This window comes from Mauremys reevesii, linkage group 25 (genome assembly GCF_016161935.1).
Source record: "Mauremys reevesii isolate NIE-2019 linkage group 25, ASM1616193v1, whole genome shotgun sequence".
Taxonomy (NCBI): Eukaryota; Metazoa; Chordata; order Testudines; family Geoemydidae; genus Mauremys; species Mauremys reevesii.
In genome coordinates, this window is record NC_052647.1 from 452469 (window position 1) to 464732 (window position 12264).

Below are 12264 nucleotides of genomic sequence, written 5' to 3' on the forward strand. Positions count from 1 at the left end.
TCTCCTGCGCCTCTTGAAGTATGGATTGGATGAATGGAATATAAGGTGGATAGAAAGGTCTGTCCTGGGGCTGGTTTTGTTCAACATCTTCATTAACAATCTGGATGATGGGATGGTTTGCACCCTCACCAAGTTCGTGGATGACATTAAGCTGGGGGGAGAGGTCGATATGCTGCAGGGTAGAGATAGGGTCCAGAGTGACCTAGACAAATTGGAGGATTGGGCCAAGAGAAATCGGATGAGGTTCAACAAGGACCAAAGAAGCTCAGGCACTGCTACAGGCTGGGGACACACTGGCTAAGTGGCAATTCTGCAGAAAAAGACCTGGGGATTAAAGTGGATGAGAAGCTGGATATGAGTCAATAGTGTGTCCTTCTTGCCAAGAAGGCTAATGGCATATTGCAATGGTCTCAAATATGTGGGACACATGTGGCCTGCGGGGCTATTTCCTGCGGCCCATGCCTGGCCTACCTCCAGGCCAGGGGTGGGCAAACTACAGCCGCAGGACTGCCCCCCTCGAGCCCCCCCGTCGCTCCCTGGCCAATGGGAGCTTCGGGGGAGGTACCTGGAGGCCCAGCAAGCAATGTGCGGAGCCCTGCGTCCCCCCTCCCCCAGGGGCCGCAGGGACATGGTTCCAGCTACTTCCTGGAGCGGGGCTGGGGCCGGCAGCCTGCCCTGGCCCTGGTGTGCACCCTGCACCTCGACCCCCAGTGGAGGGCAATGAAAACAATTAGGGAGGCTGGGGGCACATGACTTATGAAGAGAGGCTGAGGGAACTGGACTTATTTAGTCCACGGAGGGAGGATTTGATAGCAGGCTTCAACTACGTGAAGAGGGGGGGGGGCATGATGTTGCACTCCATATGGTTTTATGAAAATATGCTAAGGAGTGTGAATATAATGTAACTGGAATATGCTTCATGCAAAAGTCTCTTGTAAGGTATCATTACAAAGCTTATAATCTGAGTGTGATCATCCTATTTTTATAAATGTATCACTCTCGTATCTGAAACTAGAAATATGAAATAACTCTGAGCTCCTATTTTAATTATGCAAAGTGGGGGCCATTAATGGTGGTTTGGAATCTTGATGGGGCCCCCCCATCAGCTAGGACAATTGGTTGTAAATGGCTCTGTTTACTTGCAAGCCTTCCTGTGAGTCAGGCCAGGAAGAATGAAGGCTTGGGGTCCCACAGGACATGTGAGCATGTTACCTGGTACTGGAATCCATCTTAAACCTGGTGCTTTTCCATTGAGAAGGAGGGGTGGGAACCCAGAGACACAAATGATTCCCGCCTTGTGCCAAAGCTATAACAGGGGGTGGAACAGAACAAAGGAGGTTCCAGTCATGAGACACCCCTAGTTATCACCTGAGCTGGAGCTAACAAGAACTGTACTGGGGAAAGGATTGGGCCCAGTCTGTGAAAGACGCTTATTGGAACATCTGAGGGTGAGATTTTATCTAATCTGTTGCCTAATGTATTAGGCTTAGACTTGCGTGCTTTTTTTATTTTGCTCGGTAACGTACTTTGTTCTGTCATTACTTGGAACAACTTAAATCCTAATTTTTGTACTTAATAAAATCACTTTTGCTTATTAATTAACCCAGAGTAAGTAAATTGCACACCCCCCACCCCCCAGGTATTAAGAGCTGTGCATATTTTTTATCACCGTATTAGAGGGTGGACAATTCATGAGCTTACCCTGAATAAGCTTTATACAGAGTAAAACTGATTCATTTGGGGTTTGGATCCCATTGGGAGCTGGGTGCTAGAGACAGGAGCACTTCTTAAGATGTTTTCAGTTAAGTCTGCAGCTTTGGGGCAGGTGGTTCAGACTCTGGGTCTGTGTTAGACCAGACTGGCGTGTCTGGCTCAACAAGGCAGGGTTCTGGAGGCCCAAACTGGCAGAGAAAACTGGCTCAGAGGTAGTCTCAGCACATCAGGTGATAGTCTCAAAGGGGTTTCTGTGATCAAACCCGTCACAGGGGGTTCCAAAGAGGATGGAGCTTGGCTGTTCTCAGTGATGGCAGATGACAGAACAAGAAGCAATGGTCTCAAGTTGCAGTGGTGGAGGTGTAGGATGGATATTAGGAAAAACTATTTCTCTAGGAGGATAGGGAATTCTCCACCCTTAGGGGTTTAAGGCCCAGCTTGACAAAGCCCTGGCTGGGATGATTTAGTTGGGGTTGGTCCTACTTTGAGCAGGGGATTGGACTAGATGACCTCCTGAGGTCCCTTCCAACCCTAATCTGCTATGATTCTTATGAACAGGAGAGTCCTAGATGTGTCAAAGTCCAATGAGACATGCTGTCAAGAGGAGAAAATATGAATCTAGATGGCAAATCCAACCTCTCTGCTGGGTCAATAAGTCTGGAATTACTGGGAGAGGCCAATCCTGGGTTTACAGTGGCTCCATGGAGCCGGGCCCATGCTCAGAAGGGGCCCCGACCTGCTCTATTTGCATTGTGCCCCGAGACCCCTCTGGCTCCCACCACTTGCTCCTCTTGGCCGGCCGGCCTGCCTGCTGCCTCATCAGCCCCATCCCCCTGCTCCTCTCTGCCCCCTGGCCAGACCCCAGCACAGCTCTGGCTTTGGGCAGTCTCTGCTTCCCACCACCTGTGGGGCCCCACCTGTCTCCCTGGAGCTGAGCCACCTGGGACTGGTGCAGAAGCCTGGCCATTCTCGGCCAGGGTTGGGAGGGTGGGGGGAAGGGGACAGTGTGGGAAGCTTGGCTGGGCCCCTCCAGGGGAAGAGAGTCTTAAGGGAGCCGGGCCGGGGCAGGCCCTGGCCTAGCTGATCACACCACTCCCAAGGGACTGGAGTGATTTCCCCATCCCAGGACCAGCTCTCACTGCACTGCCGTCTCAGCCTGGCAGACACAGCTGCCTCCCAGCAGGGCCAGTGAGTATGGCTGGGAGGCAGAGCTTGAAGAAGTGGGTTTCTTGCAGGGGGTGGAGGGTGCTGGGCTATGAGAGGGGCAGGGAAGATGTGTATGTTGACGCACTAAGGGGTAGGGGTTCTGTGGAGGGTGCTGGGCAGTTGTGGTGGGGCTGTGGGCAGGGGGCTGCTGGGCAGGGATGGTGTTGTGCAGGGTGCTGTGCATTTGTGTGGAGGGCGCTGGGGGGGACACTGGGCATAGTGGGTTGGGGGGGGCTCTGGCCATAGGGAGTCAGGAGGATGTTGGAGGGGGGGGGGGGCTGTGTGGCACAGCATGGGCCTGCCTGCTGAGGAGAAGGGGCATGCTGGCAGCATAGGGCCAGGTGGGACCGTGTGTGTCTGGCAACTGCAGGTTTGTAAATAGTGCCTTCGCGCTGGGCTGGGCGGAGCTGGGCTTCCCCTGCCATGCCCCATTGCCCCTGGCTGGCCCCTTGCTCTGGGGACTGACCTCCATGGGGGCTCACAAATAAGTTTGGCGCTGAGCCCACAAAAGGTTAATTACCAGCCTCTCCCAGGGCCGAAACTGCTGCAGTTGATCTGAAAACCACTGTTATCTTGCCAGAGCCAGGGCAATCAGAATAATTATGGCTTTGTCTTGGGGGGGTTCCCCCCCCAAGAACTCTCGACTGGAGGAACTGGGAGTGGGAAATGCACAGAGGAGACCTACTGTCCAGTCTAGAAGGAATGCATCCAAGATAAACTGACCGTCTGCTCCTGAGCTGGAGCAAAACCGAGATTTGGAGTTGTCTTGTTGCAAATAGGTACATGTTTGGATACCTCCAGCAGGAGAAGATATTGCTTGCTGTTGAGTCCTTGAGAGGCCACTCAGGCTGATCATGTAAGTGTCCACTCAGCTGATCTGCAACGTGGAGTTGTGTAGGACAAATTTGGTCTACTAAGCACCTCTCCCACAGAGCCACAGCCTCCTTTGCACAGATGGCTGACACTGGTTCCTCTTTGCTTGGTCACATGAAACATCACTGCAGCATTGCTGGTAACTACTCTGTCCCTGAACTGAGTTAGTGCTTCAGGAACCTTTGCAATCCCTGAATGCTATAATCCTAATTGTGTAAATACAAAGAGTGTCTCTAATCTGTAAAGATGGCACTTTAACCATCGTCTCCCACTGACTTCAGAGCAAGGTTGCTCACCTCACAAGTAAAAAAAATTGTTTTCTGACCTGCTGCCCCCAGAGGTTGGAGAATCAAACTGAGCTTTTTCCTTTTCATGTACCATCACTAGTAACAGGCTGGGCAGGCAAAATTCAGCCCTCACAGACACCTGTGCAGTCTATTCACCTTCAGTGGGTTTGCACAGTTACCACGGAGGGCTACAAAAGTGAAGAGAGAACTTGGCCTGTGGGGCCTTTATGACTAAGGCTGATTCATGTGAAGGAAAGAAGGTCCTAAGGAATGGAAGGTGACGGGTGGTCAAATGAACCCAGTAGCCCACCAGGAAGCCTTGGTAGTTTGTGAGACATTAAACCTGAAAGTTATTCTGGCTACATTCATGCCTTTCCCTACCACTGCAGTTCCCCCTTCACTCTGGTAACTAGTATCAGGAGGACTGAGAAAGCTAAAGCAAGTGCTGTATTTTTTTTGGGGCGGGGAAGGGGGAAATGGAATCCTAGCCTTGAAATGGGACTCTACATTCATCTCTAACTTAGATTCATAGAGTTTAAGGCCAGAAGGGACATTAGATCAGCTAGTCTGACCTTCTGATAGCACAGGACAGAGAATTCAACCCAGTAACCCAAGTGTAAGCCTAGTAACTAGTGTTGGGCATCAAGACTTGGAGAATCCACCACTTCCCGTGATAGTTTGTTCTAATGCTTAATCACCTGCACTGTGAAAAATTTCTTCCTCATTTCTAATTTGAACTTGTCTGGCTTTAACTTCCGGCCACTAGATCAGTGGTGGACAACCTGTGGCCCATCAGGGTAATCTGCTGGTGGGCCATGAGACAGTTTGTTTATATCAACCATCTGCAGCTCCCACTGGCCGTGGTTCACCATTCCTGGCCACTGGGAGCTGTGGCAACTGTGCCTGCGTAAACAAACTGTCTCGCGGCCTGCCAGCGGATTATCCTGACTGGCTGCAGGCTGCCCACCACTGCACTAGATCTTGTTCTGCCTTTCTCTGCTAGATTAAAGTGACCTTTAGTATATGGTATTTTCTCCTCGTGCAGGTACTTGTACAATGTCATCAAGTAACCTCTTGATCCTCTTTTTTGATCAGTTAAACAGATCGAGCTCTTTAAGTCTCACACCATAAAGGAATTTCCTTCAGTCTTTTGAATCACTTTTGTGGCTCTTTTCGGTATCCTCTCCAATTTTTTTAAACATCCTTTTTAAAAATGCAAATACAGAATTGGACACAATATTCCACTATCAGTCTCACCAGTGCCTATGCAGAAGGCAAATCACCTCCCTGCTCCTACCCACTGTTCTCCTGATTATACATCCAAAGACTGCACTAACTCTTTTGGCACTGGGAGCTCACATTCAGATGCTTGTCCACTGGGATCCCTACACTCTTTTCAGAATCCCTGCTCTCTTTTCAGAATCCCTGCTTTCCAGGATAATGTAAGTATGGCCTACATTCTATGTTCTTCCGTGTATGACCTTGCATTTTGTTGCATTAAAATATGTTTTGTTTGACTGCGCCCAGCTTTCCAAGCAACCCAAATTACTCTGTAAGAGTATCCTATCCTCACTGTTATTTACCACTCCACCAATCTTTGGGTCATCTACAAATTTTTATCAGCAGTGATTATTTACTTTCAGCTCATTGATTAAAAATATTGAATAGTGTCAGGCCTAGAACCAATCCTTGTGGAATCCCCTGAAAAGACTCCCATTCAGTGATTTCCCCATTGACAACTACTTTTTGAGAACTGTCAGGCTGTTCCCGAATCCAATTAATGTGTGCTCTATTGATATTAGTGTGGATTTTTTATTCTGAATGTTTTATAGTATTAAGTTACTTAGACTTTTGTAAGTCATTTATGTTACAACTATGTGGTCACCTTTATGAACCACACTTGTAATCTCAAAAAAAAAATCAGGTTTGTTTGACAAGACCTATTTTCTTTATTAAAAAAAAAAAGCATGTTGACAGGCATTAATGATGTTCCTGTCCTTTAAAAGTTTGACTGAATTCTATATCAGCTTGTTCATTATTTTGCCTGGGGCTGATGTTCAACTAGCCAGACTATACTTACTTGGATAATTATGCTCACCCTCTGTGAATGTTGGCACACTGACACTCTTCCAGCCTTCTGGAATTTCCCCAGTATTTCAAGATTTATTAAAAATTAATATCAGTGGGCCATCATCCTTGGCCAAATCTTTTAGGACTCTTGGGTGTAAGTTATCCAGACCTATTGATTTAAAAATGATTATTCCTAGCAGATGCTATTTAACATTGTCCTTACCAATGGACAGGAAAGTACTTAATCATCCTTTTGTGATATTAGTACATCATCCTGCTTCTCTTCAAATACAGAACATATTTATTGAACACTTCTGCCTTTTCTGCATCATTATTAATTTTATCATATCCATCTAGTAATAGGCCTATACCATTGTTAGGATTTCTTTTGTTCCTTATATACATAGAAAACCTTCTTGTTGACCTCAGCCCTACCAAGCCATAGAACTTTCCCTGATGTGTTTAGCTTTCCTTATTAATTTTCTACACTTCATAATTTCTACTTTATATTGTTTATCTATTACTTTTTTTCCCCATTTGTTAATGTACATAAATTACTGCCTGCACTTTCCCTCTTAACCAAGGTGATCTTTTAACCAAAATTACCCTCTCTCTGTTATGCAATTGTGCCTTTTGAGCCATCTTGTAAACTCTTCTTAAACCCAAATTTTCATTCAGTTTTCTGTCCAAATTTTTCCTCTCAGTTAATTTTGCTTGTCATATTCCTCTGCTGTGGGAATCAGCTCTTCTGAAGCAACAACTATATATTATTGATTTGGACTCTCTTCTCTTTGCCCATAATGAACGTAATCAAATCATGATCACTTGTCCCTATAGCCTAGTATGGAAGACAGTATGGGTTACAGTCTCAAAGTTACTGCCTCTTTAGGTGCTTAAGTCCACCATGTAGGCACCAATGACATTCTCAAAGCCAACACTCAGCTGCCACCTAACCCTATAGGCCTCTAAATTTCCACCAGTAGGCAGGTGCAAAGCGGCCTACACCCTGATGCCACCCCACAGCTAATAAGCTGCTCACAGCCCTCACTGAAACCAAAGCCCTGGTGACCTCTTTGACAGCAGGGCCAAATCCCAAAGGTGTTCACAGAGCATGCCTAAGACCTGTTATGTTACAAAAGACAGATAGGGACAAACATGATTTGGAGCAGAGACTTAAACCCAGGTCTCTCACAACCCAGTTAGGTGCCCTAGTCACCATGGTATTTGGAGCCAGAGGGCTCAATCTCTCCTGTTGAAGCTGTTCCTCTTTGTATAAATAAATAAATATTCAGTGGGCCTGAAACAGAGACTGACTCTACAGCTCAGTGGGTCAAGGTGTTCACTGGGGATGTGGGAGGCCCAGGGTCAAGTCCTCACTCCAATGAATATTTAATTAGTTGTACCAAGCGTAAGAGCTCCAGTACACGAGATTGAAAGAGACCACCCCAGCCTGGTGGTGAGGGCACTCACCTCTGTCAAATGAGGCAGAGCAGGATCCTGAAAACAGGTCTCCCGTGTTCCAGGTGAGTACCCTAACACAAGGCTATTATCTATGATGGGTTAGCTCTCTCTACTAACCCTAAGGAGAAAGGCCTAGGATTTGACGGCCAAGGCGGAGACTACTAAAGCAGATGACCTTGTGTAGGCACCATGTAACTTCAGGAGAGGGCTTATGGCTGAGACTGAGTGGAGGGAGACATGTCCCTCCAGCCTGTCAGTCAGGCCCCTAGAGACCCAGACCAACAGGAGATGGGTAAGGGCCTAAATCCTTTCTTCTGCATTTCATTCCGGTCTAACTTACGCAGCTCCCCACTCAGCTTGCTGGCTTCTGTGAAGCCCTTCCTTAGGTGCCCAACTCTTCCCATGCATTGTATGGAGAGCCTGGCCACCTAATTTAGGACTCCATTCCACAAGGTGGCAGGGGTGCCTAGGGATTAAGCATTACAATACCTAGGTACCTGTTGGATTTAGTCCTGTTGGATTTTACCTGGTTTCATATTATGCTGTCATGCAGCTCCAAGGGCCTAGGCCGGGCCGAGGGAGGGGCTTCTCTCCCGCCATTGCAGCAAGTCCAGGGCAGGTCCATGCTGCTAGGGTGACCAGATGTCCCAATTTTATAGGGACAATCCTGATTTTGGGGTATTTTTCTTAAATAGGCTCCTATTACCCCCCACTTCCGTCCCCATTTTTCACACTTTCTGTCTGGTCACTCTAGGCCCGGCGGAGATAGCCACCTCTCCCCTGGCCATGGAAAGTCCAGGGCAGGTCCACGCTGGGGGAGAGGCATCTCTCCCCATCACAGCTCTAAGCCCCTGTGCGGGGCTTAATAGGCAGCTGCGTGGCCATGCAGCTTAGAGGGAATTTAGGCTGTGGGGGCCGTGGCTGGGCTCCAGGGGGGAGGGGTTGTGGGTATATGGCCTGCCAGCTGGGCTTGAGGGGTAAGGGGCAGAGAAACAGGAACTGGGTTGTCATATTTTGAAGAAATTACAAAATTAATTGAAACTGGCATGATTATATAGTGATATATTAAAAAATAAAATTTGCAGATTTTAAAAATAGTGTGCAGAATTTTTAATGTTTTGGCACAGCATACCCCCAGGAGTATTATATGCATTAATGCTCAGCAACTTGAGATTTAAGGTCCAACACTAAATGCCTTGCCAGAGTGGGAGGCACTTGGGAAGAACCAGTACAAATGCTCCCAGCACCAGTAAGCACTGGGCCTGGGCCAGACTGGTAATTGGAGAGGAATACTTACAATCACTCAGTTCAAGCACCCTAGTATCACTGTCCACCCATCGACTTTCACCATGGCTGCCCAGTCACACCACGCACCCACCTCCAATACCAGCATTACCAACCATCCCCTAACTCCCAGCACACACCCATCTATGATGCCAGCACCCCAGCCTACATGCCTACCTGTTTGCACTCCCAGCATCCCCTCCTGCACTCCCACGTACACTAGACACATTCACCCAACTTTCTCCTTTAACCAAGCCAGTGGGGTGGGGGATGGTGTGCAGCAGGGACCAGAGCTGTCCACTGTGGCCTGCACTGGCATCTTGGACTGTGACCCTTATCAGCCTGCCCCAGCAAGCAGCAACATTCTGGCATCACTGAGACAGACAGTGGATGGGAGAGGCCCCATTGCTTGTGCTGTTTAGCTGGGCATAGTTTACTAGAATGTAAAGCTGGGCGCTGCCATTGGCCCTCAACCCAGTGCTTGCCTGTCCTATCCCTGTCTCCTCCATCCTGGCCACAACCATTCCTCCTCACCCCCTGCCACTCTGCTTCTTGTCCCTTCCCATCCCCAACTGATTATTTCTTTCCTGCCCCACCCAGTGATGGATGCCACAGGCCACACTCTCTCCTCCTCTTGGCTCCCTTTCTAGGTACATCCCTGGCAGGTGTTTGTCTAACCTGCTCTTAAAAATCTCCAGTGATGGAGATTCCACAACCTCCCTATGCAATTTATTCCAGCGCTTAACCACCCTGACAAGAAGTTTTTCCTAATGTCCAGTTCAAACTGCCATTGCTGCAATTTAAGCCCATTGCTTCTTGTTCTCCTTAACTTCTGAGGATAGGACAACTTTTCTCCCTACTCCTTGTAACAACCTTTTTAAATATGACCTCCTCCCATATGGGCCCACTCTGCATTGCTGCCCTGCACCCTCATTCTAGGTTGTAACCCAGCAGTCCCCAAACTTTTGAGGGTCACACCGCTTACCCCTGTCCAGTCCCCGCAGTTCCAGGGGGGGCATGGACAGAGGTAAGGGGGCCGAGTCTGAGGTCAGGAGCGGGGCCGAGGCTGGGGGTGGGAGCAGAGTCACGGCTGGGATGCAGTGGGGGTCGGCAGTCAGGCCTGCGGCCAGGCGCGGCTCTGCTCCTGTCCTCCCCGCACCGGCCCCGGCCCCGGCCCCGGGCTGAGAACAGAGCCGCGGGCTGGCACGGGGCCGTGAGGCAGGGACTGGACCGGAGCAGAGCTAGGGGTCTCTCCCGCCCCCGCGGGGGCTGGCCCAGGCTCGCCACACCTCCCCGGCCGTTCCCTGTGGGGAGCCTCTGCTCTGGCCCTAGACCCTCCTGCTCCCATTTCCCCTAAGGCCGTTGGGGAAGTTAGTACCCAGCCCTCAGCCTTTGGTGTTCTAGCCCCGCCCCTCTAGAACAATGGCCGGCCCCGCCCGCCCCCCCGAGCCACGCGCTGGCGACCCCCGCCCCTCACCGGCCGCTACACATACCGGGCCCGCAGCTAACGGAAGTGGGAGGATCTCGGCTTCAGCTCCCGGCGACGCCAGAACGACTCTTCTCACGTGACCTCCGCTTCCGACCCTCCGGGGCTAAGGTCCTGGGGGTCACGTGGCTAAGATGCGTGAGTGCCTAGGGCAGCGGCCGTGCGCAAGCACGGTGGAAACGCGTGGAGTCCGACTGCGCGTGGTAGACCCAGGGGCGGAGTCAGTGACCCGTTACCAGTCCCAGGGCGTTGCCTTGGCGACAGTGTCAGTTACTGGGTGCTCCCCTCCCCTTCCCCGGCAATGAGGTCGGTGACTGGGTCCCTCTCTCCCCCTCTGCCCCACCGACGGGGTCAGTGACTGGGGCCCTCTCTGCCCCTCCCCCACAGACGTGGCAGGTTTGTATAATTTTGGCGATGCCCAGAATGGGTCCAAGTCCCGCCCCCTCCCCCCCGCCTTCCTAAGGCTCCGGGAGGGAGTTTGGGTGCAGGATCTGGGAGGCAGTTTGGGTGCGGTCTCTGGGCTGGGGCAGGGGTGCACAAGTGGACTCAGAGGGAGTTTGGGTGCAGTCTCTGGGCTGGGGCAGGGGTGCAGGAGGGGGTGTGGGCACTGGGAGGGGAGTTGGGGTCAGGGCTCTGGGCTGGGGTGCAGGCTTTGGACTGTGGCTGGGGATGAAGGGTTTGGGATGCAGGAAGGGGTTCCCGGTTTGGCTGGGGCAGGGAATTGGGGTGCAGACTTACCTCCGGCAGCTCCTGGTCAGCAGCACAGCCAGGGTGCAGAGGCAGGCTTCCTGCCTGTCCTGGCACCGCGTACCTGGCTGAGCCCTGGAAGTGGCCAGCAGCAGGTCTGGATCCTAGGCAGAGGTGTGCAAGCCTTACCTGACTTTTGCTCTCAGGCACCACCCCCTCTCCCGCAGTTCACATTGGCTGGGAACCAGCCAATGGGATTGCAGAGCCAGTGCTTGGGGTGGTAGCAGCGTGCAGAGCTCCATGGCCCTCCTGCCTAGAAGCCAGACCCACTGCTGGCCGCTTCCAGGGCGCAGCGTCGAAACAGGTAGGCACTAGCTTACATTAGTTGAGCAGCACCACTGATGGGACTTTTAATATCCCGGTCAGTGGTGCTGACCAGAGCGACCCAGTGCCTGACATGCCACGACCCAGTACTGGATTGCAACCTGAACTTTGAAAAATGCTGAGTTACAGGGTCCCTCTCTCCTCCCCACCCAGCCGATGGTGACAGTTACTGGGTGCCTCCCTTCCGCCCCACCGAGGGTGTGAGTTACTGGGTCCTCTTCCCCCCACCCCCGGCAATGGGGTCAGTGACTGGGTGCTCCTTTTCTCCCTGCCCTGCGGGAGCTGTCCCAGCAATGAGGTCGGTGACTGGGTGGCTCCTGCCCCATGGGTGCCACCCTGGCAACCAGGTCAGTGACTGGGTGCCCCCTCCAGGCACCACCCTGACACTGCTGCTCGGTGTTGAGAGGTTTTGCACCTCTCATCAGAGCCAGTGTTAACACACACTCCACCTGGCACTCATGCCAGCCTCCTTAGGGGCCCCTGCAGGCAGTACTAAGCAGACGGGAAGCGCACTGATGAGCAGCTCCGGGTGTCACAGACAGGCCCCACCAGCTTCCGGCCCAGAATTGACCTATAGCTTCATGGCCTATCTGTGTAGGAATGGCGCTGGTTTCATCTTGGGAAGCATCTGTCTCCCTTGCACCGGTGTCCCTTGTCAAAATAATCTAGTGAGTGGCATTGGCCTGGAAGTGACACATACACCACACTTACATACACCCCTTTCACACACGCACACCCACATACATACACACATCCCCCACCCCCAAAAAGCTTAGGAGCTAGATCCTGTCTCTGTACAGTTGCCCTTGGCTG

At 51.2% G+C, this 12264-nt stretch overlaps 1 protein-coding gene across 1 annotated transcript in view; it reads right to left on the minus strand.

The window, feature by feature from the left end:
- ILVBL (ilvB acetolactate synthase like) overlaps window positions 1–10485 on the minus strand; it is a 29434-nt gene extending 18949 nt beyond the window's left edge. Inside the window, exon 1 of the mRNA XM_039514352.1 lies at window positions 10388–10485. The gene's annotated coding sequence lies outside the window, so the exon portion shown is untranslated. The remainder of the gene's footprint in view (window positions 1–10387) is intronic.
- Between the last annotated feature and the right edge of the window lie 1779 nt (window positions 10486–12264).